Source organism: Zea mays, chromosome 10 (assembly GCF_902167145.1).
Source record: "Zea mays cultivar B73 chromosome 10, Zm-B73-REFERENCE-NAM-5.0, whole genome shotgun sequence".
Taxonomy (NCBI): domain Eukaryota; kingdom Viridiplantae; phylum Streptophyta; class Magnoliopsida; order Poales; family Poaceae; genus Zea; species Zea mays.
The window spans coordinates 3965158-3988637 of NC_050105.1; the positions used below are offsets into that span (position 1 = coordinate 3965158).

A 23480-nucleotide genomic window follows, 5' to 3' on the forward strand; every position below is an offset into this window, starting at 1 on the left:
TCCTTTTCTTATTTTCCAAACCCTAGATTTTAATTTAGGGATTCAATTCAACTTTTAGAATTATTATTTTATTATTATGGTCAACATTATCATTTTACTAAATGCACAAACGATAAAACTCCAACATGATGCATTTTATTTTATTTTGGTATCATTTATTTTGTAATGTAATCACTCTTAATTACTTGGATGCTCTTTTTATGATGCAAATAAGGCACATAAAATGAGAAGATCCAATATAATATTCATGTGTACATTTTGGGTATTACAAATCCTACCCCCCTTAAAAATAATCTCGTCCTCGAGATTAGTAGAAAAGGGATCCAACAAGCTTGGTTTGTAGTCTATACTTTAGTTTCTAGTTGGTTTTAATACCAAAAGATTTGTTTTTTTTTAATATCACAAATTATCATGTGATTAGGAAAGCATGGGTATATATATAGCTACTTTATTATGTAGGATAAAAGATGTATCCAAAGCATGGATAGGTTTGGGTAAGGTAAGGAAGGACTCCATCCTAGATTGTGGATCTTGACTCATCTTGGTGATCCCGCTTGATCCTTGAAGACTTGAGTTGGTGCTTATACTTTCTTGATGAGGTTGATCATCTTCGGTCTCCAATCTTGGTATCTCCATCTAAGCTAGGGAGCTGTAGTTAAGATGGCTAGGGTCTGTGGATAGGACTTTTTTTTAGGTTTACATAGATTGATTATGTAACTTATTGGGAGTGTATGGCGGAGTTGATCTATGGCGCTAACTTAGACTTAAGTGAATTAGGAGTACGGTTTTATCCTTTGTACCAGCATTAAGAATCACCCACAAGGTTAAATCATAATAGATTAGATAGGGCCTAATTTTTGTCGCCAACATTATCTAACTTATTTAAGTAACTCAAATTTGGATTAGATCATGGTTGTTATTCTAGAGTGGGATCAATATGATAATTAGGGCAAGATAAATCCATAAGGATAAGGTAGAATCCTTTGAGGTCAGTTAGATCTATTAAGATGGGATAAGTAAAGTGGTTAGGATAAGATGAATCCTTCAAGATAAGATGCATCTATTAAGATCAGAGATAATCTTTTAAGTTAAGATGAATCTATTAAAGTAGGAGAGTATCTTTTAAGATAAGATGGATATATTCTAGTGGGGGATTTTCGTAGATGATCTAGTTTATCTTATAAATATATCCATTTTTTTTAATAGGGAATATTCTGTGTTGTCTATTTTGTAAATATTTTCCCTTGTGTCTAGGTGTATATGCAGATGCAATTGTGGACATTACTCCACCAACCATCACACTCAATCAAAGATCCAAATCAGACAAGTATCATAAGAACAAGCACTCAAGCGTATAAACATCTATAAAAATAGTTTTGTTTTTTGTTCCTAAGAGTAGGTCTCCTATTCCTAAAGTCACTTTAGGCACATGATTTCAAAAGTGTGAAATCCACATTGGTCTTCAGAAGGAAATAGGTAAGAATAATCAGAGTAAAGTGGAAATGGATGAGGACAGATCAAGATAAGTGTAGAAAAGAATCAGAGTAGCAAAGGTAAGTAAGTATTGGTTGTCCAGTTCTATCTAGGTTTCGTCCTACAGTCAACATTCCTCTGATACCACTTCTGTAACACCCGGATTTTAGGGGTCCAAAACCCGGGCGTAAACATAATCACCAGGTGTGCTGGGACCAAGTCTCACACATATGATGAATCATGGCACAGGATCGAATGTCACATCTTTACTATTTAACAGGAGTTCTATACAAAATAAATATGTAATTACATTATAAGGAGACAACGGTCCAGCAACACAAAGTTGACTGGGAGACGACGGCCTAGATCTCTCACGAACTCATCGCAACATCCTCCAAGCGCTTCATCCTGTGGTACCTGTTCCTCACCTGTGGGGGGGGGTGAGACAGCAAGAGTGAGCTCACATACGTTCATCGCTCAACAAGTTGTGGGGAATAATGTGCATGAACTTGCCAAAGATGGGAGCTCACGTGAAGTGTAAGGCTTACCAAAGAGGATGGTTAGAGCTGAGCATTGCTTTTAAAGTTGGTCAAAATTTTATTAGCAATTACTAAGTATAAGTAAATACCAACCCAATTAAGTAGTAGAACAAAAGTAACAAACTCACCTGCGATGCAATGCATATGACAAATTGAGTTTAAGTTCCATAATTTAATCATGTGAGTGTCCGAGCCGCTCATGACCGTGAGCACGGCTAGTATACCAGTTTTACACTCTGCAGAGGTTGCGCATCTTTACCCACAAGTCATGTTACCCATCTGCCAAGGGATCGCGACTTCCCATACACCTCTACCGAGGAGGCGAGGCAGGGTAACACTACGAGGCCTTTACAAAGTTCCACTAGCTTCAGAAAACCCGCTACAGTTTATAGGAAGCTCCAATGCAGGAATCCCTTGCAGGACCGCCATCACAGCAAAATCCTCCCGAGGGCCTCCCCAGGAATCCCTTGCAGGACCGCCATCACAGCGAAATCCTCCCGAGGGCCTCCCCAGGAATCCCTTGCAGGACCGCCATCACAGCAAAATCCTCCCGAGGGCCTCCCTACACTGACCACTCCCCTACTGCCCTTGCCCCTTTCGGGTAAGGTAGTCCTCCACTAGCTTTCCTAATTAATCGGCCAAGGGCGTCCCATTAAACCCTTGTGGTAGCACTGTTTTCCCGGGTGGTTCTCCATGTTCCAATTAACATAATGATCTTATCATGAACGATAAATAACAACGGATAACAAAAGTATAATCATGAGTAATGTATCTTCATACCCAAAACCACATAAAGCACTAGCAAGTACTACCCAAAAGTTCAGTGGTAACAAGGTATAAAGATAATCAAACTAGGGTAACCTATTGGGTCCCATCAAAATTAACCTATGCAGATCATTATGATTAATCAGAACATGGCTGGGTAAAAAGAAGTGATCAAGGGCACAACTTGCCTGAGACTTGAGATTCCAGGTACCAGGATGATCTTCAGATTCTCGTGACCTCACTGCTAGTCGTAGTAATACAAACATACATGGTATAGGCAAAATTAACATAACACCAAACATAAGAACAAACTGAATAATAATGACCTACGCGTTTCTACGAGACTTAACACAACTTGAACGGATCAAATCGGAGTTAAAACGGAGGAGATACGAATTTCCTAAGGTTTTATGTATTTGATACGAGATTAACTAAGAAATAAATTTTAATACCATTTTCATGTTAAAACAGAGACACCGGGTGATAAACAACATTATTACAAAATTATAGAGACTGAAATGGGTCGATTTGGACTAAGTATGCATTTTCTATACATTAAACAAGTTCTGGCATTTATTTTCACATTAAAAATCCTATTTCTAATTCATTTAATTGATTTAAAACAATTCTGGATCGGGCCTCAATTACTGGTAAGTTCAGGGGCTAACCCGCAAGATCTCCAAGACACAGCGCGCCACTGGTCTGGACTGCGGGTTGATTTCCAGAGAGGTGAGGGTCTCTTTATAAAAATTGACCCGCGAAGGGGTACGGATGTTTTCTGGCCGCTGGATCACTTGCCAAGGGCACGGATTAGATCGGATCTCGGCCGAACCGGTATGCATTACCAGCCGCCGGATCGGGATCCGACGGCCCAGAGTTTATGAAACCGGATCTAACTACGCCCGTTGGATCTAGATCAACGGCGCTGGCTAATCTACCCGAACGGTATCCCTTTGATCTAATCGCCACCGTCGAACTATGGATCAACGGTCACAACCCTTTCTCTCCTCCCCCCAGGTCACCGCAGAGCGACGGCGATGAGCTCCGCGGCGGCGGTCTCACCGGCGAACCGCGAACCGATGCTCCAGCGCCCAAACACCGATTAATTAGTCCTACACCTTGCGCTAAACGAGACGGACGTGGCTGAGGTATCCGTACCTGGAATTGGAGACCTGACGAGGCCGGACACGGTGCGAGGCGGATCCGTGGTGGTGGAAGAACGCCGGCGAGTAATCCGGAGTGCTCCGCTGACTAACTCCACCCGATTGCGCCACAGATAGTTTCGGGCGTTGCCCACGAACCCCCCGGACACCTTGCCACGGCCGGAAACCCCCGTAGTACTGATCTAGCCGGTGGCGGCCCTCCCTCGGGTTGAGCTTGCCGCGGCGCTGCGCTCGCTGTGGTGTACTCGCCGAGGAAAGTAGAGGGGAGGAGGAGATCGTGGGCGCGCCCGGCTTTTATCTCCCCCGACTAGCCCAACGACTATCGCGGCAATCATGGCGAGGATGACGGGGATGCGGCGATGGCGCTGTTGCTCACGCACGCGAAATCCGCGGAGGGGAAGGACCCGACAGCGCGGTCCCGCGTGTCAGCGATGGAGCGAAGGAGGCGGCTGCGCGAGCAAGTAGCGGGTGAGGCTGACCGATGGGCCCAACTTGTCGGTCACCTGAGCTCGATGCACGCGGAGGCGCAAGCGCGGCTGACGGGAGGGGCCCGTGTGTCGGCGCCATCCCCCGAGTGGGCTACGCAGCGGTGAGGGGCATTGGGCCGAAATGAGGCTAGCCGGCCCAGGTAAGGTTTTTATTCTTTTTCTTTTTATTTTTCTGTTTTATTTTCTTCATTTTCAAATCCAATTGAATTCAAGTTTGCATTCAAACTTGATGGCTCATCATTTACACTGTATTTGTATAGTTAACAGTAGTAAGTTTAAGGATATCTATTTTTTTATATTTTTATATCATTTCTCCTTTTCTTATTTTCCAAACCCTAGATTTTAATTTAGGGATTCAATTCAACTTTTAGAATTATTATTTTATTATTATGGTCAACATTATCATTTTACTAAATGCACAAACGATAAAACTCCAACATGATGCATTTTATTTTATTTTGGTATCATTTATTTTGTAATGTAATCACTCTTAATTACTTGGATGCTCTTTTTATGATGCAAATAAGGCACATAAAATGAGAAGATCCAATATAATATTCATGTGTACATTTTGGGTATTACATCCTCGACCTTGTTCGCCTCCTTTCTCCTAGTGATCTGTGTCCATGTCTCTGTGGAAGAGGTGGACAGCAGAGTTCTCCGGGTAGACGGACCCTCTGCCCCTGGCTTGCAGGTGGGAGTCTTTGTTCGGAGCGCAGGAGGTTGCGTTTTTTCCTGCTTCGCTCCGACTTTTCCGAAGTTTGTTGAGGAAGGCTTTCTCTCCGGCGGATCCGCGATGCGATGCAGAGTTCCTTCTTCATTTGCCACGGATGAAATGGTTCCGAAGCAGAACGTGGACCCGGGGCGAAGGACGATCTTGTGCTGGAAAGTGACGACCATTGAGCTAGCTTGGATCAGTGACACACCCCCTACCTGGCGCGCCAGCTGTCGGTGTTTTGGGTCCAACCACGCACCCGAGATTGCCCCTCGAGGTGCTTTTTGGAGTAGGACGGTGTTACCGACTGTAGCTCGATGGTTCATGCTACACACACGAGAGGAGTGGAAAATTTTGTACAGGTTCGGGCCGCTTTGAGATGCGTAATACCCTACGTCCTGGCATGAATACTTTGTGTGGTGGGTTACAAGAGGGTTCTCCAGTATCGAGGATGTTAGAGAACTGAGTAGCTGGCTAAGTAGTGAGATATCTTTTTGAGGGGATGCCCCCTAGGCCTTATATACTCGACCGTGGGGCGTTACATGCGGATATGATAGCAACGTGAGCCTAAGTAATAGTGAACCGACTGAGCCTATCTTCCTATAATTCTGCCGACCTATCCTCATCTAGTTCCGATGTATGAGGACACTGTACGGGAAGGTCAGATCACTGCTGCGGTCGTCGCTCAAATTCATCGGGTCGTCTGGGCTCGCGTTGATCCAATCTTATGTCAATCCACTTCACTGGACATCCCTCCTCAGGCCCACGAAGGGATGACCTTGCGAACTATTGGGCCCAAGGCCTTTCGCGAGGTCTTTTAGCCTTCAAGTGGACCCGGGGGATATCTGTCCCCCACAGTGGCCGCTTTCATATTTGACACATGATAATACTAGTACTAGGCTTTAGCAATGGTCAATAGGAAAGACCAGAAACATGACCATATTTTAGCAAAAAGGTGAAGAATTTCCGAATTAAAGTTCTCCGCAAGTTTAATTCAAAATACGTGACTTCAGATCAGATCAGGTCGCGGTTCAAAACCTCGCAGGTAGCAGTTGTTGGCCGCGTGCGAATTTCGGATGCGCAGTGTGTGCCTGCTTGGTTCTATCGGGCAGGCAAAGGACGACGCCATGATGTCCGTCGATTCTCGGCAGCTTTGAGTTACCGACTCTCTCTAGCCGTGTCTTGCCTTCCAACTGCACAGTGTGGCGAGATGGCCGGCCGCGCAATCATAGCGAGTGCTGCGCATAGCCGCCAGGCGCCAGGGACGTGTTGTTGTTAGCATGTGGTTGTGGCCTTCCTGAGGCACGTGGTGGATTGGCGGCGCAGTTCAGTTCAGGCGTCACCACCCACAACGGCGTCTGTCGTCGATACGTCACAGGCCACCGGTTATAGCAGGAAATCCGCAAAAGGCTGTGTCAATAAATTTGTATGCATAAACATATGAATAAAAAGGAGTTCCCTTTATCGCTGCGAACCATGCACTATGCCCGACGTGACCACAAAAAAGAAAAAGGTGTCAGGACGTAGTACGGGGGTGGTCAATTCTCGCAGCGCAGGCCTTTCCCTTTCAGCCTCGCTAAACGCCGCAAAGAGCGGCCGCGCGACCGCCTCCATGTTAGAGGCATGTCGTGTACTCAATCATGTGCACCGTTAATTTTACTTCACTGCACCTGTACCACTTGCCGCGGTGGGAGACAGGAGCTTGGCACCATGAATCATGGCACCGAGTTCGGCCACGTCAGAGCCGTGTCAGCTTCTTGTCGCCAGAGGAGCACGCACCTCGGCGCCAAGATCTGTGGCGCCAAGCCATGTTACCTCGGCGCCACAGGCTATGGCGCCGAGCAAAGGGTCCAAAATGAGATTAAGTCATCCAAGGGTCTAAATTTGAATATTTTTCAAAAAGGGCTAAAATACAAGCACCACAGGCTGTGGCGCCGAGGTGCATGCTCCACTGGCGACGAGACCCACCGTGACACAATTGCAAGGATGGGCACTCGCTTTCCTTCATAAAGCACGCAAAATTCAAGCAGGTAGCAGGCGTACAACCCGCATTATTCAGGAGGCACAACAGCTATCAGCAATTACAACTACTACAACAAGGAGAGTACAGACACAACCCACAAAGCTTCGGATGACAACGATGCCTCACTTGTTGGCATCTGCCTCACCGATGACAGCAGTGGCAGTTGCGGGGGCGTGTCACACCCGGATTTAAGGGATAAAGCCAGGTGCGTCTCATATGTGCGCCAAAGAAGAACATCACATATAATGACTAAGTGTATAGAGATAAATGTCACAAGTATCATTATTACATAGCGGAAGACTTACAAAAATAAATGATAACAATAAAGCGAACTAAATATTATTCCTTGGCGCCATAAAGGTGACTCGAAGACGCCACCTAGATGAGCTCGTACTCCTCGTTGTAAGGCTCCTCCTGGACCACCTGTTCTTCTCCTGTGGGGGCGGTTTATATATTTCAAGGGTGAGCTCACAAAAGATCATAGCTCAACAAGTTGTGGGGAATAATGTGCATGAACTCACCAAAGGTGGGAGTTCATGTGAAGGGTAAGGCTGATCAACAAATAAGGGTTAAAGCTGAGCATTGCTTTTAATAAGTTGGTCAAATTTTATTAGCAGTTACTAAATGTAAGTAGATACCAAACCAGAGTAATAATAGATCAAAATTAATAGTAGACCACGATGCGATGCCAATGACAAATTGAATTTAATTCCATAAATTAATCATGCGGGAGTCCTGAGCTGCTCATGACTGCGAGCACAGCTAGTATACCGGTTTTACACTCTGCAGAGGCCGTACCCTTTACCCACAAGTCATGTTACCCATTTGCCACGGGGTTGTACGGACCCCAAAAGCCTCTACCAAGGAAGCGAGGCATGGTAACACTACAAGGCCTTTACAAAGTTCCACTAGCTTCAGAAAACCCGCTACAGTTTCTAGGGAGCGCAATGTAGGGATCCCCCGTCTGAGCGCCATTGCAGTAAAATCAACCCGAGAACCTCCCTACACGCCAACTCCCCTACTGCCCTTGCCCTTTTGGGTAAGGTAGACCTCCACTAGCGCAATGCAGGGACGTGCCATTGTTAGCCTGCGGTTGTGGCCTTCCTGAGGCACATGGTGGATTGGCGACGTGGGTCAGTTCAGTTCAGGCGTCACCGCCCACAACGACGTCTCTCATCGACACGTCACAGGCCACCGGTTACAGTAGGAACTCCGCAAAAGGCTGTGAATAAAAATATGAATAAAAAGGAGTTCCCTTTATCGCTGCCAACCGCGCACTATGCCTGACGTGACTACAAAAAAATGAAAAAGGAGTCAGGACGTAGTACGGAGGTGGTCGATTCTCGCAGCGCAGGCCTTTCCCTTTTAGCCTTGCCAAATGCCGCAAAGAGCGGCCGTGCAAGCGCCTCCGTGTCAGAGGCCTGTCGTGTACTCAATCATACACACCGTTAATTTTACTTCGCTGCACCTGTACCACTTACCGCAGTGGGAGACAAGAGCTTGGCCATGTCGGTGCCGTTTCAGCTTCTCGTCGCCAGTGGAGCACGCACCTCGGCACCAAGATCTGTGGCACCGAGCAATGGGTCCAAAAATGAGATTAAGTCATCCAAGAGTCTAAATGTGAACATTTTTCAAAAAAGGGCTAAACTACAAAAATATCGGGCCCCAACATACACACCTTATATTCTTTTAATATGCAAGTAGGTCCTTTACATTTAATCTATTTACATCGTTTGTGTGTAGTGTGTGCTCTTGTCCATGGAGCACGCGCATGGGTTCTAGACAAGAAGCGAGCGTTGCCATTTGCCACATATATATAAGATATATTTTTATTTTTAGCTTTTTCAAAAGAAATATTGGTGTTTAGACTTTTGGACGTTTTTTATCCTAGTTTCAGCGTTGTGACCAGCGACATCGAGGCTGGAGGCTAATGTCAGCGTAGCAAGTAGGGATGGATTCAGATGTCTAGATATCCGAATTATTCGTATTCGTATTCGGATAAAGTGCTAATATGGATATCCGTATTCGTATTCGATTTTAATATGGATGTTAAATAGACATATCTGAATTCGTTTTTTCTCTATCCGGTTTAAGATTCATATTCGACAACATTCAACAAAAATGTGAAATATCCGATACTATTCGTATCTGAAAGGAAAAAGTATTCGATAAAATCAATTTAAACTTACTTTTATTACTAATTACTAATTTCAAGTGATTTTAAACCTTAAATAATGTACTAAAAACTGATATACACCATTTAAAATGTTAAAAATATTCATATCATAAATAAATGATTGTGTTAATCTTACATTACTAGTGATATACAATGATAAATTTTAATTAATATTAAAAAGTCTAATTTTGAATACATTAGATTATTCGAGTTTTTAGAGTCCAAAATACAAATATACTTAATATACGAAAAGATTATATTTAGAGTCGAAAATATAAATATACCAGGTATAAATAATTTATTTAAAAATATGATATTCAACTAAGTTTCAATTAAATAATGTATATGTACTATTGTTTATAATTTGCTTGTAATATGATTTTTATCAACTATAAATCCATCGATAAAACAAATTAATATTTGTTATGATGCTATGTTCCAAATCAAGTAAGTATCCAAATGTGAATCCGAATTTGAACTTTTCGTTTTGTATTCATATCCGATAGTATCCGTATTCGTAATCGAATTAAAATATGGTAAATAGTGACATTCAGATTCGTTTCCATGCGTATCCGATCCGAATCCATCCCTAGTAGCAAGTGACTTGGCGGTGGTATTCCGCCAGTTTGGCACTAATGTCGACCTTGGCGCCGAGCCATGCATGAACCCTAGACAAGTCCTCCATTTTGTCATCTGTTGTCTTCCTTTCTCTTTTTATTTCGGATGTACTACTATGTAGAAGTTGGTTTTACTTTGGACGAACTGTAGCATTGGATCTCTTGAATTAAGGTCGATATCATGGAAAACTAACAGAAAAATAAGAACTAATTATTGCACACATCCTAATTTGTTTTTTTCAACCATTTGAAGAAACAAATCATTTCAAGCGCTACATAAACATTACATGTGACGATATATGGCTTGTGTGGAACTTTAGGTAGGTAAAACTAAATAGTCTCAAAATTGAATAGCAAGGTAACTGTAGCTCCTCCAATACCCTCCATTCCCCTTCTCCCAAACAAGCCCTAAGTGGGTTTATCGACCCACCCAGTAGGTCCATCGCCTCTTAGAAGCCACCATCATTCTACTAGCATTATCACAAGCAACACCCGCTCTTAGATCAAAAGTGTGTTTCCTTTCAATGGCTCACAACTAAAACATGCAGGGAGACAATGTCGGAGTGGGCTAGGAAGACATTGACATCGGGGAGGACCAAGGAGAAGGCGAGGATCTGGATGACAGGGAGGTGACGTTGACACCAAGATCTACCACTTGGGTGCCTTCGTCAACAGCCTCGACGCCAAGATCTAACGCGCCAAGTCACCCACTATGTCGGCACTCGGGCTTGGAATCTCGACGCGAAGACTCATGGTCATGGCGGCAAGACATGTAACTTTGACGCTATGAGTCACGACACCGAACCCGCAGTCAAAAGGAAATTTAAATCTCATAGATATAAGTATGAATATTTTTTGAAAAAGATTAAAAATAAAAACAGAGAGAAGCAAAAACTAAACAAGGACAAAAAAACAAGGAATAAATGGCAAAAAAGCAAGACGATCCATAAGTATATATTTTATATTTTTAATCTCCGTCGCCATTCTATCGCGCTAAGTGGTAAGATATTCACGTTAACATTCATTAGCACAATCCACTACCATATACAATTATATTTTTACTTAAACTATTTACAGGACTAAGAACCATTACTCACTAACAGCGACAAACGAAAAGACATACTACAGTGATAGATCTAAAGCTCTTTTTGCTGCTGATCATCTGCATGAGTACATGTTTTACCAGCTGTCTGTCGATGACCTTGCACCCTTAGCGTATCCTCGCAGTTCCAACCCATACAGATGAACTTTATGTCATCAATATCGAGTAAACTATTTAGAACAGACAGCTTTATGTCATCGGATGAGCTTTATGTTAGTTAAGTTTCCAGTTCAGTTTTTTCAGTTCGGCAGTCAGAGCATGGCTACGACCCTTCAGTCAGTTTTGGTCATGCGCGGCGTTGTAAGCTCTGATATGTGCACGTTCGCATCCTGAGCAAGTTGGTAACCGGTAGGAAGGTTCGGATACCTCGACGTGTTGGGTGGCGAACGATTTAGACGGGCGATCGAAACTGCTGCTACGTATTCGTTTTGGTTTTCTTCAGCAATACAGAGTCTGAGAATGGTGCCCAGTTTTTGCAGCACAACCTGACGGACGTTCAGTCAGTTTTTTTTTGTACGGTATTTCCTAATTAGCACGATTAAAATTGCTCGATGTAACAACTGATTTGAGCAATGACTAATCTGCTGCTCGTCAGCCAACGCAGCACACTCTCCATCCTCCTAAATTCAGCTGACCACCATTCTATATCACGTGCATAGAGCTTTTGGATCTAGCGTCTGAATTTATTTACAAAACCAGCTGGGTAGAATTTAATGGTGTTGGTGGGTAATATGGCGGTAGATGTTACACGGGGGATCACTATATTGAAGTAAATTTGCAACATTATTCATGCGTTGTGTAAAACTGGACGTGGGTATACTTTGGCCATGAGATTCGGGTCCAAGTGAAAACTTTGAATCTAGACCCACCACTGCAGATATGAATCTCTTAAAGCTTAGATCCCCATTCAAAACCTAGCTAGAACACATTACTCAAACAGTCGAATTGCTTACCAGAACGAGCTGCACATTACAAGTTGGCATTGCTTCAGATAGCCACACGGTGACGACACTAGCTAGGTAACTCACAAGCGCAGGACCACAAGTTGTTGCATGATTCATCTTTGCATTATGTGTCTGTATGCAAGACATGCATCACAGATGAATGAAGCCACAGCCTTGGATAGATGAGGAGTGGACGTCGTGCAAAGTAGATGTACATGTACCACATGCATCATGGGATGAATCGTGCCGCCTTTTCGGACAAGATTCATTGTGCTACTGTATTCGTGTGAAAGAAACATGCATGATTGGATCATAAGCAGATGGAAGAAAACATCTCCCTGTAGTCACGCATAAGGCTAGAAAAAGAGCTCGAAGCTCGCGAGCCAGCTCGAGCTCGGAGCGGCTCAGCTCGGTTCGCTTGAGGCTCGCCGAGCCAGGTTTTCGAGCTCGTTGATGCAACGAGGGAGCGGCTCGGCTCGGTTCGCTTGAGGCTCGCCGAGCCAGGTTTTCGAGCTCGTTGATGCAACGAGCCGAGCCGAGCCGCTCTTCTTATTTTCTGTATTCGTGTGAAGGAAACGTGAAGCGGATGGAAGAAAACATCTCCTTGTAGTCCTGTACGCACGTCTTTATTTTCTGTAAATTTAACCAAACTGAAGGTAGATTTCATTTTATTTTCAGAAGATAGATATGTACTCCCTCCGTTCTTTTTATTTATCACGTTTTAGTTGAAAAATAAACTAGTGAACGATAAATATTCAAAAACAGAGATAGTATATGTTTTTAAATGAATGGATGTCATCAAAGATCTGTTGTAATCGAGAGACATCATTTTTGTCACTCTGTGTCGTCATATGCACTCGATGGTGACACCATTCTCTTTTTTTTCTATTCGATTTGTTCATGTAAATCTAATTTTATAGGGTGGTTGGTGGTTCTCAGTGAGTTAAGCAGTGACGATGATAGCTGCTGCAACTGCATGTGGCGACACGATGCCGCTAGCATCTCCATGCATGCATGTACGTACGTCTCTATTATTGAGTTTGGAACAACATGATAATTAATTCCCTTTCTTCTCTTTTTCTCTAAACTACCCGTATTACTATGTTAATTCCCCCTTTCTTTTTTATTTATCGTGATTTAGTGCAAAATAAAACCAGCTTTCGACAAATATTCGAAAATGGAGGTAGTATTAGAAAGGGCTTGTTACACATAATGGTAGTTTTGCGTGTACGAGAACTATGGAACAGAGACATGCCTTAATTGAGATTTTCTTCTAAAAAAACCCAGAAAACCACTAAGATCAATGAACCAAGCATAGATGATGTAGTTAGGTAGCTTTTTTGTGTGTGTGTAGAATTGGGCATGTACGTTCGTCGAATTCAAGTGTCCAACTCCACGTCATGAATGCCCGCATCTAGAATCCAGCAACAATTAACTAAGTTTAAAAAAAAGGCATGACGATGCATAGTTTTAAACGATAACAACAACAATTAACTAAGATCCAGCGGCACAAATGGTGTGCTGCTCCATCGATCAATAGATCCTGCCTGACTCAGCAAAGGGGATGAGGAGGCTTCGTGTTTGATGAATAGCATAACAGACAACCTCACTGGTTGTGGCTGTGGCTGCCTGGACTACGTCCAATAGCGTGTTCGCTGCTGCACTGTATATCCCGATGGACGGCGACGTGGCATGTGTAGCTCACCAAAACTCAATTAACGTGAAGAAGGCAAATAGCCCGGGGTCCATTTTCCTTACAGTCTTGTAATCAGCAGACCATCCCAGATGTCTTGAGATGACTTAGAGTCCAAGAGAGATGAAAATTAACGTGAAGAAGGCTACGTTATTGTTTACTCACAGTGTCGGCGGCCCTATGGGGGGTCCAACAGTTCCCTTGATCTAGGCCCCTAGATTAATGGGGCCTCATCTCATATCCTTAATCAATATTAGTATGTACACAATAAATAGATTGTGAAGCTCAACAAACAAAGAGTACCATTAACAGCCGGCCAGTCGGCCACCAAAGCACATTTGACGTTTGCTTCCTTTTCTCACGTACGTAACCTGCCGCGATGGACGTTCCCAATTCCCATTTTCTTGTGAGCACCGAGCGGTTTCCAATTTCCATTTCCCTCTACCCGGTACCCCTATCTATATGCTTGGAGCCTTAGGCCGGTGGCAGACACTAATCCCATCGGCCATCACACCATCAGCGGATCAGCAATCAGCCAACGTGTGTGCATCCATTGCAGCTGTTCTCAGGTATGGTTTGTTAGTTTATTTATCTCCTATTTGGTACAGTTTGGAAGTAAAATTTGTTAGTTCTCATCTATTTATATAATTATATTTTAATATTCAGATTACAGCCATGGCGCCTAGAAAGCATCCATCTGGTAGTAAGAAAAGGAAGAGAAGGAAATAAGTAGAGGAATTTATAGAATCACAAAGAGGTGCCATGTATAAATTTATTCGCACTAATACAAGAACTTCAAGTAATGAAGATCAACCAAACTTGGCTATAGTTGTTGTGGCAGAACAACCAAATACCAACGAAGAAGATCATGACCCTACACTTGAAGAAAATGTTAACATTAACACAAATGGTAATAATGTGACTGACCATGATCCAATATTTGATTCACCTCATATTTGACATCAACACAAATGGTCTTTTTAATTCATTGTTTGATACTATTAAGTCTTTTGGTTTAAATATTGAAGATGTTAGAGAACAAGGCTATGATAATGGCTCTAACATCAAAGGAAAGCATAAGGGGGTACAAAGACGATTACTTGATATAAATCCAAGAGCTTTATTTAGGGACATTTACATTTCGCCCACTAGTCTGGACGCGCTGCTCAAATCTACCCCCGCCCAAATTCTCTAATCAGTTTTCCCCTCCCACCTCCACACTTTGCTCAGAAATCACCTCACGACGGTATATTCTCCCGTCAAAGGCTCTTAGAGGTGGACCTGACACCTTACAAGTGGGACCCGCTCCCCTTTCCCCTGCTTCTCTTCCCAAATTGAATCGCACGCGAGCACGCTCCCAGGTTCGCTGGCAGCGGCTGGTCCATCGCTCTCCACCACTCCCTTCTCCGGCGTGCGGCAGCCCCAGCGGCCTTCACCGGCGTGCGGCGGGGACGGGCCCTTCTCCGGCGCGCGGCACGGCAAGGGTGTCCAGGCGGCATGGCACAGCGCGGGTCCCAGACGGCGCGGGCGGGTCTCCGGTGTGCGTTGCGCGGCAGATCTTAGGCGTGCGCGGGCAGGTCCCCGGCGAGCTCGTCGACGGCGCCCCCCGCAGCCGCAGGACCCGTTCGCCCGGGCCGCACGGCAGGAGGATCTCGGCCTCCGCGGGCGCTCCGGCGGGCGGATCTCAGCCTCCGCGGTGTGCTCCAGCGGGCGGCTTCTACGCGGGCGCTTCGGCGGGCGGATCTCGGCCGCCGCGGTGTGCTCCGGCGGGCGGCTTCTACGCGGGCGCTTCGGCGGGCGGATCTCGGTCGCCGAGGTGTGCTCCGGCGGGCGGCTTCTACGCGGGCGAGCTCGACGCGGGGGTGGGCACGGCTGGGAGCAGCCAGCCGCAAGCGAGCTCGACGCGGAGCGAGCGCTTCTCCGGCGAGCTCCTCGAGAGGTAGCTTAACCATAGCTTTCTGTTGCATTCTTCGCTACTTCGCTAGCATCAGCAGAAGCAAAAGTAGCATGCACCATTAGTTCAGCCTCCCTGAGCTGGGTGAGGTCACCTCCTGAATGTCGGGCATGAGTTTCTCTGCAATGTAGCATAATCCCGTGCCATCAATGAGGTACTCCCGCAGCTCCTCGTCTGAAGAATCCAACGGCAAGTCGAACTCCGGCAGCAACCCACGAAGCCAATCTCGGACAGGCAGGCAACATCCACGCTGCCTAGTAGTTTTACCATTGAAGCTTTTAATCTGAAATATATCGTGTTTTGATTGAAAAAAATCTCGCACAGGCAGGCATCATCCTCCAGTAAGCTCAAACGTCGGCCGGCTCCTAGTGTGCGCATCCATAGAGAATGTCGCGTGCGAGCTCATCAAACAGATTGCAAGGTTTTCCCAGCTTCGACCATGTCCCTCTCGTCCAGTGTCCTGATTGCACCCGGTCAGAGCCATTGGTTAGGCTCAGGACGAAAAAATCAGAAAACGGCAACTACGACAGAGAATCCGTAAAGCGCGAAAGCAAATCACAACCCGGCAAGGTTCATGATCATTTCCCTTGTTTGTTTACGTAGTTTATCATTCATCCTTTATGTCATGTGATTTTAGATTAATTATGTGGTTTTTGTGTTGTTATATTAGATCCTTAAGAAGTGCAACTTTTTTATGTGGATGGATGAGTACATCGAATGGTTGCGCTTGAGTGGTATGACTAAACAGACATGGTCCAGTTTTGAGCAAGAATAAGGTGCTACGCAATTGATGGTGACTAATTGTGGAGCAGAGTTAGGTGGTGCAGATAAAGGAGATGTGTCTGTGAAGTTGGACATTCTAGCAATTGAATTGATGAAGATAAATGGCAACCTCAACAAAATTATTTACATTTTAGTCATTTGTCCTTTTATGATATTTGTTGGTTTACTTTTTATTATGAACCAAGGTGGTAAGCACTAGAAATTTGTAAGCTATATGCACTATGGATGAACTATGGATGAAATAAGTTGTAAGCACTATGGATGAACTATGACATCAAATAGCTAACTAATGAAGAATCCAATAATATTTATTTAGGTATCATAAATGTTATTGTTTTACTATATAAATTTGGTTAAACTTATGATGTTGGAAGTTGGAAACGGAGGGAGTATTTCACTAACGCCGTATCAGCAATAGCACACTGCACACATATATAGATACTGCGCGTTCCCCTGGTGCTCCTCGGCGTCCTGGCAGAACGAGCTGGGCAAAAAGTTGGGAAACAAAAAAAATGTGCAGGCGCAAGATTCGAACCCGCACCGCTGCAATGCAAACCAAAGCCATATCACAGTGACCAAGTAGACAAGTTAGATGTTCGAGTATCATATGCAAACAGAATTACATAACCTTACACATCTAAATTCCTTTTAGGCCCAAAATTAAATAAATAAATACCAAATATTGTCAAAAAATGAACCATTAGGGCCGAAAATAAATTCATGTAAAGAATCCACTTTTTTTATTATTTATTGGTTTATATGGTTTAAATGCCTTTTAGGGCCGAAAATAAATAAATAAATACCAAATATTGTCAAAAAATAGTGAAACTTGGCGGGGAGTCATAATTTGGACCTAGTTGCTTGAGATAAAAAGACCATGAGGTTTTGCAAAAGTGTAATAATAGGTGCTTCACAAATGGACACGTCTCTCCCTAAGTTTCATGACATTCAACTACAACGTCACTCTTTGAGCTATATTCCTTACTTTTTTTTTGTTTTTGCTTCAAAAGTGAACCATTAGTTCATCTAATCATTGATGACTTACTTCATGTAAAGAATCCACTTTTTTTATTATTTATTGGTTTATATGGTTTAAATGCCTTTTAGGACCGAAAATAAATAAATAAATACCAAATATTGTCAAAAAATATTGAAACTTGGCGGGGAGTCATAATTTGGACCTAATTGCTTGAGATAAAAAGACCATGAGGTTTTGCAAAAGTGTAATAATAGGTGCTTCACAAATGGACACGTCTCTCCCTAAGTTTCATGACATTCAACTACAACGTCACTCTTTGAGCTAACCATTAGTTCATCTAATCATTGATGACTTACTTCATGTAAAGAATCCACTTTTTTATTATTTATTGGTTTATATGGTTTAAATGCCTTTTAGGGCCGAAAATAAATAAATAAATACCAAATATTGTCAAAAAATAGTGAAACTTGGCGGGGAGTCATAATTTGGACCTAGTTGCTTGAGATAAAAAGACCATGAGGTTTTGCAAAAGTGTAATAATAGGTGCTTCACAAATGGACACGTCTCTCCCTAAGTTTCATGACATTCAACTACAACGTCACTCTTTGAGCTATATTCCTTACTTTTTTCTTTGTTTTTGCTTCAAAAGTGAACCATTAGTTCATCTAATCATTGATGACTTACTTCATGTAAAGAATCCACTTTTTTATTATTTATTGGTTTATATGGTTTAAATGCCTTTTAGGGCCGAAAATAAATAAATAAATACCAAATATTGTCAAAAAATAGTGAAACTTGGCGGGGAGTCATAATTTGGACCTAGTTGCTTGAGATAAAAAGACCATGAGGTTTTGCAAAAGTGTAATAATAGGTGCTTCACAAATGAACACGTCTCTCCCAAAGTTTCATGACATTCAACTACAACGTCACTCTTTGAGCTATATTCCTTACTTTTTTCTTTGTTTTTGCTTCAAAAGTGAACCATTAGTTCATCTAATCATTGATGACTTACTTCATGTAAAGAATCCACTTTTTTTATTATTTATTGGTTTATATGGTTTAAATGCCTTTTAGGGCCGAAAATAAATAAATAAATACCAAATATTGTCAAAAAATAGTGAAACTTGGCGGGGAGTCATAATTTGGACCTAGTTGCTTGAGATAAAAAGACCATGAGGTTTTGCAAAAGTGTAATAATAGGTGCTTCACAAATGGACACGTCTCTCCCTAAGTTTCATGACATTCAACTACAACGTCACTCTTTGAGCTATATTCCTTACTTTTTTCTTTGTTTTTGCTTCAAAAGTGAACCATTAGTTCATATAATCATTGATGACTTACTTCATGTAAAGAATCCACTTTTTTATTATTTATTGGTTTATATGGTTTAAATGCCTTTTAGGGCCGAAAATAAATAAATAAATACCAAATATTGTCAAAAAATAGTGAAACTTGGCGGGGAGTCATAATTTGGACCTAGTTGCTTGAGATAAAAAGACCATGAGGTTTTGCAAAAGTGTAATAATAGGTGCTTCACAAATGGACACGTCTCTCCCTAAGTTTCATGACATTCAACTACAAGGTCACTCTTTGAGCTATATTCCTTACTTTTTTCTTTGTTTTTGCTTCAAAAGTGAACCATTAGTTCATCTAATCATTGATGACTTACTTCATGTAAAGAATCCACTTTTTTTATTATTTATTGGTTTATATGGTTTAAATGCCTTTTAGGGCCGAAAATAAATAAATAAATACCAAATATTGTCAAAAAATAGTGAAACTTGGCGGGGAGTTATAATTTGGACCTAGTTGCTTGAGATAAAAAATGAGACACATAGACAAAAGTGTGCAACAAAATGGCCATGTCTCATATATGCAACAAAATGCAAAAAAAGAGAAGGGAATCGAGAACCCAGCACCTCATGTAGACTACACGTCTGGACAGACCACTACGACACACGCCTGTTTGTGTTGAAGAGACAGAAAAATGCTATGTGACCAGAAAGCAGTGCGATTCAGTTCAGAAACACACGCCAGACCACTACGCCAGAAAGCAGCCTGTTTCAGTTCAGAAACAGCAGTTCAGAAACAGATACCAGTTCAGAAATTCATAAACAGACACCAGCAGCAGCAATATATTTCAGTATTCACTAGGAGAGTGCCCGTGCGTTGCAACGGGAACGTATAAAAGCACGATAAACTATGTGGCAAATCGAGAAGTTTTACATATACCAGTGTTCTCGATTTGTATATCAGCTATGCTTCCTGTGGAGCAAGGAAGCGAACGCAAGCCAGCCTTTTGTATTAGTGCATTCTGTTCAGTTCTTACTTGATCATCCCGTGTTCTCGCGTGTGCCATGGCCGAGTGGCAAGCTCAACACTGGTATTGTTGTCTTGTCTCAAATGAAGTCCGGTTCCACAAGTTAACCGAAAATCTTCATGGGTGATAGCTGTGTCAGATTCTTCCACGCATAGGGCAAGTAATGCAAGTGATAGCTGTGTCAGTTTACCCCCATTTTCTTGGGCATCACTTGTCTCAAATGAAGTCCATTGGAGGTTCGCAATTTATGTTCCGTGACATCGCACGAGCACCTACCTAGTTACAACTGAGGTGCTGTTTGGTTCGCGTATTTTCATCCGTCAACGGTTCACAGCGGGACCCAATCACCTTGCTTCTCGTTTGGTTCGGTTCGAACGGCATCAATTCACGCGCTATCAGATACAGACCTTCAGAATGATGATACCGCTCTCATCCTGGCGTCTTCCCATCGCATATGCACCCGCTTACTGTCCCATCTCTACCAGAAGCAACCACGCGCAATTACCAAACAAAACCTGGTACCCGTTGAACCAGAACAGCTAGCGGGGTTTTGCATTTACATTAACATTACCGCTCCTCACAAGGAACCAAACAACACCTGAATGCAAGATGCCAGCCACATAACCCGCCTACTAACGCGTCCATCCCCACGTCTGGGTTGTGCGGCCGGCCCACTACTGAAACTAAACATGCTCACTACTTCCTACATGCACAACACGAGTGATCAGCCACGACCAAGCTGATTATCGGTGCTGCCTGAATGACGGAAAGACCAAAACAAAAACAGATGATGACCCACAAGTGCAGGGTTTACAGCAACAGGGGTTTCCCCAGTGAGATCAGTAATTTTCTCTTGAAGCCAATGAAATTTGAGTCCCAGGCTCCAACTTTGCTTGAAAACATAACCCGTACGTTGCCACGGAAGTTAAAAGTTAGTATAAAATATAGATACAGAACGATAAACATCACTATGATATATAGAATCTGTGTAGAAAAATATCACCGTAACATTAATATTATATTGATGATATAAATTCTTGCACAATAAAATTCCACTGAAGCTTATATTGGCAGCAAAATAGTGTTACGCAAATTCACACAAAAAACGGGTGCAAATGTGTTGGATATTATTTCAAATAAACTAATCAATAGTGTATAAATAGATGCCTAGCTAGTTCCAATCATTTAATATATAGGGATTTTTCCTTTGTACTCTCTATATATATGGACACTCGTTTTGAACTTGGCTTGTCTCAGGCATCCTCTTAGCATATTCCTCATCAACTTCTTCTACAACACAAATAAAAGAGCATGAGAACAAAATCCTCACCTAAAATCTCGCTTGAAACAGTAGGCGCAAGCAGATGCAGATCGAATTGTAGACATAGAAGAGAAAATATGCTAGTGTTTTGCACCAAAAACTGATACATTTTGAAACTGGATTCTGTATTATCATCGTTATACATGCCGATTATAAATCCATGTCGTGTATATTTAGCTTTGGTAATTATAGATATGATATAATAAAAATTTCCCAGTCTAGACAATAAGGGCCGGTTTGGTAACAATGAAATTAAGGCTTGTTCATTTTGCTCAACCATATGGACTGGGTGGTTTTAAATTCCAAGTAAATCAAAATCTTTCATTTTTTTTCAATTCCATCTAATTCATATGATATAGGAATAAACGAACAAGCCTTTAAATGAGTCGTGCCTTAGGTTAGCCCGCTAGACACAACCCATTTGATCATTTATAGTTTAATACCTCTTTTCTCACCATCCTTGATCTCGTGAGCGTGAAAAAAAGCAAGAGAAGAAACTCCATCTTGTCTGACCCCACATCATATATCTCGTCATTCACACTCAACTAATTTATGAGTTTAGATCGTGCTTAAATAAATATCTCATTTAAGTAATATCTGCCTATTTGATATATAGAAAACGTACCTATACACATAGTTAGATTTAAAGGACAAAGTGTATCTGCACAGGACACAAGACATGGGCGTAGTGTTGATGTCAATACTGCCAACGGTTATCATCACCATTTACAAAAATAGCGAGTACATGACATATAAGAAACAACACAACAACGGTAAGCCTAAGCCTGGGAGTTGTTAGGGGTGACTCCATCCTACAGGACCAGCTGATCCCAATCGAAAAATGAAGCTAAGCAAGCAAAGTCTTTTGGCACATGGTGGTTCCCTTGAAGCTCAGGATGGCGTGCTCTACGGCCATCTCCATCACGTCCGAGCGGGTCATGGCGTGGAAGCCCAGGGAGGCGGTCCACATGGGCAGCAGCTCCGGCACGGCGGGCAGCACCAGCCTGCGGACGCCCACCTGACGGAGCATCTTCTCCAGCTCCGTCACGAGGAGGCGGCACATCCCCTGCCGCCGGTGCGCGAAGCGAGTGCCCACCAGAGGCAGCTCCGCCACCTGGTTCCCAAACACCCGCAGCGTGCCCACGGTGATGAGCTCGCCGGCTTTCTCCAGGCCCACCACGTAGTACCCGCGGAAGTTGAGGCGGCACAGACCCGACTCTTGGTTGAAGACGATGTCGGCGGCGAGGTCAGTCTGCGTGCGGGGCTCCACCATGTCGTCGAAGCACTCGTGGAGCACGTCCAAAGCCGCGCACAGCTGCCCGTGATCTGCGGCGTCCTCCTCCTCATGCTGCCATCTCGTGATTCGTGTGACCGTGGACATGTACCGCCGCCGCCGCAGGGTGCTGAGTGATACGCCCTCTACTGTAGTTGGGATGGATCTTGCCCTGGACGACGCAGCAAGGCCCTGCAGATGCTGAAACACCTCGCCACATTCAGGACTGCAAAGCCACGGCCGCCATTCTTCTTCTGGTCCCTCTGATTCTGATAGTCGGCGGCACCACTCCGCTGCGCTTTCTTCCTCGGAACCTCCTCGTCTCACGCATCCCACATGATCTGTTTATTTATTTATATACGTTAATTAGGAGGTACACTGAAAAAAGGGAAGAGAAGAATACGACTTACATTCTCGCTCGCATTACTCGCAGTAGATGATTGTCTTGTCCGTGAACCCCTCAGCGGTATCATCATCCAAGTCGCTGCCGCCGCACACGCCGCATCTGCACAACGGGCAGCACCAGTCGCCCTCCGGAGTGGCCTGCAGCCCAACGCAGGCGTGGTGGAACGCCGAAGGGCACTTGTCGCAGAGCAGCAGCTCTCCGCCGTCGATGCAGACGGAGCACACTGAGTCGCCCTCCTCCTCGCTGCATTTCTCCTTCACCCTCATCACGCTGCCATTCCTGTTCCTGTTAGCCGCACCAGCGCTGACGTCGTCGCGCCTCATGAGCTTCACCAAGCACAGCGACAGGGACCTGCCATCCTCGATGAAATACAGAACAAAAAACTAAAGTGTGCTGTTGTGCAATCATATAAATCAAAATTCAATTAAAAGTCTGACAAAACATGTAGTGCTCTATCAAAAGATTTCGAGGTCTTTTACTTGGAGAAATTTGATCGTCGGCTTCACAAATAGAGTCGAGCCATGCAAATGAGGGATCAAAAGGACACAATGCGCTGATAGCAACAGATAAAGCCTTTAGCCTCTGTTGCAACATGTGAGGAAGATGGTGGCTGTCATCTGCATTAACATATAGAGATTTGGCCTAGCCGATAGATCTGAGCTCTATTCAGTCAAACAAAGTACATGTACATGTATGCCACTGCTTTCCTCCATTTATTCCTATTTGCTTCGAATGAATAAAGAACC

General features: G+C 43.5%; 1 pseudogene; it reads left to right on the forward strand.

Moving 5' to 3' along the window:
- Positions 1-4299: 4299 nt before the first annotated feature.
- Positions 4300-16750, forward strand: LOC103642260 (translation initiation factor IF-2-like; annotated as a pseudogene).
- The last annotated feature ends 6730 nt before the right edge of the window (positions 16751-23480 follow it).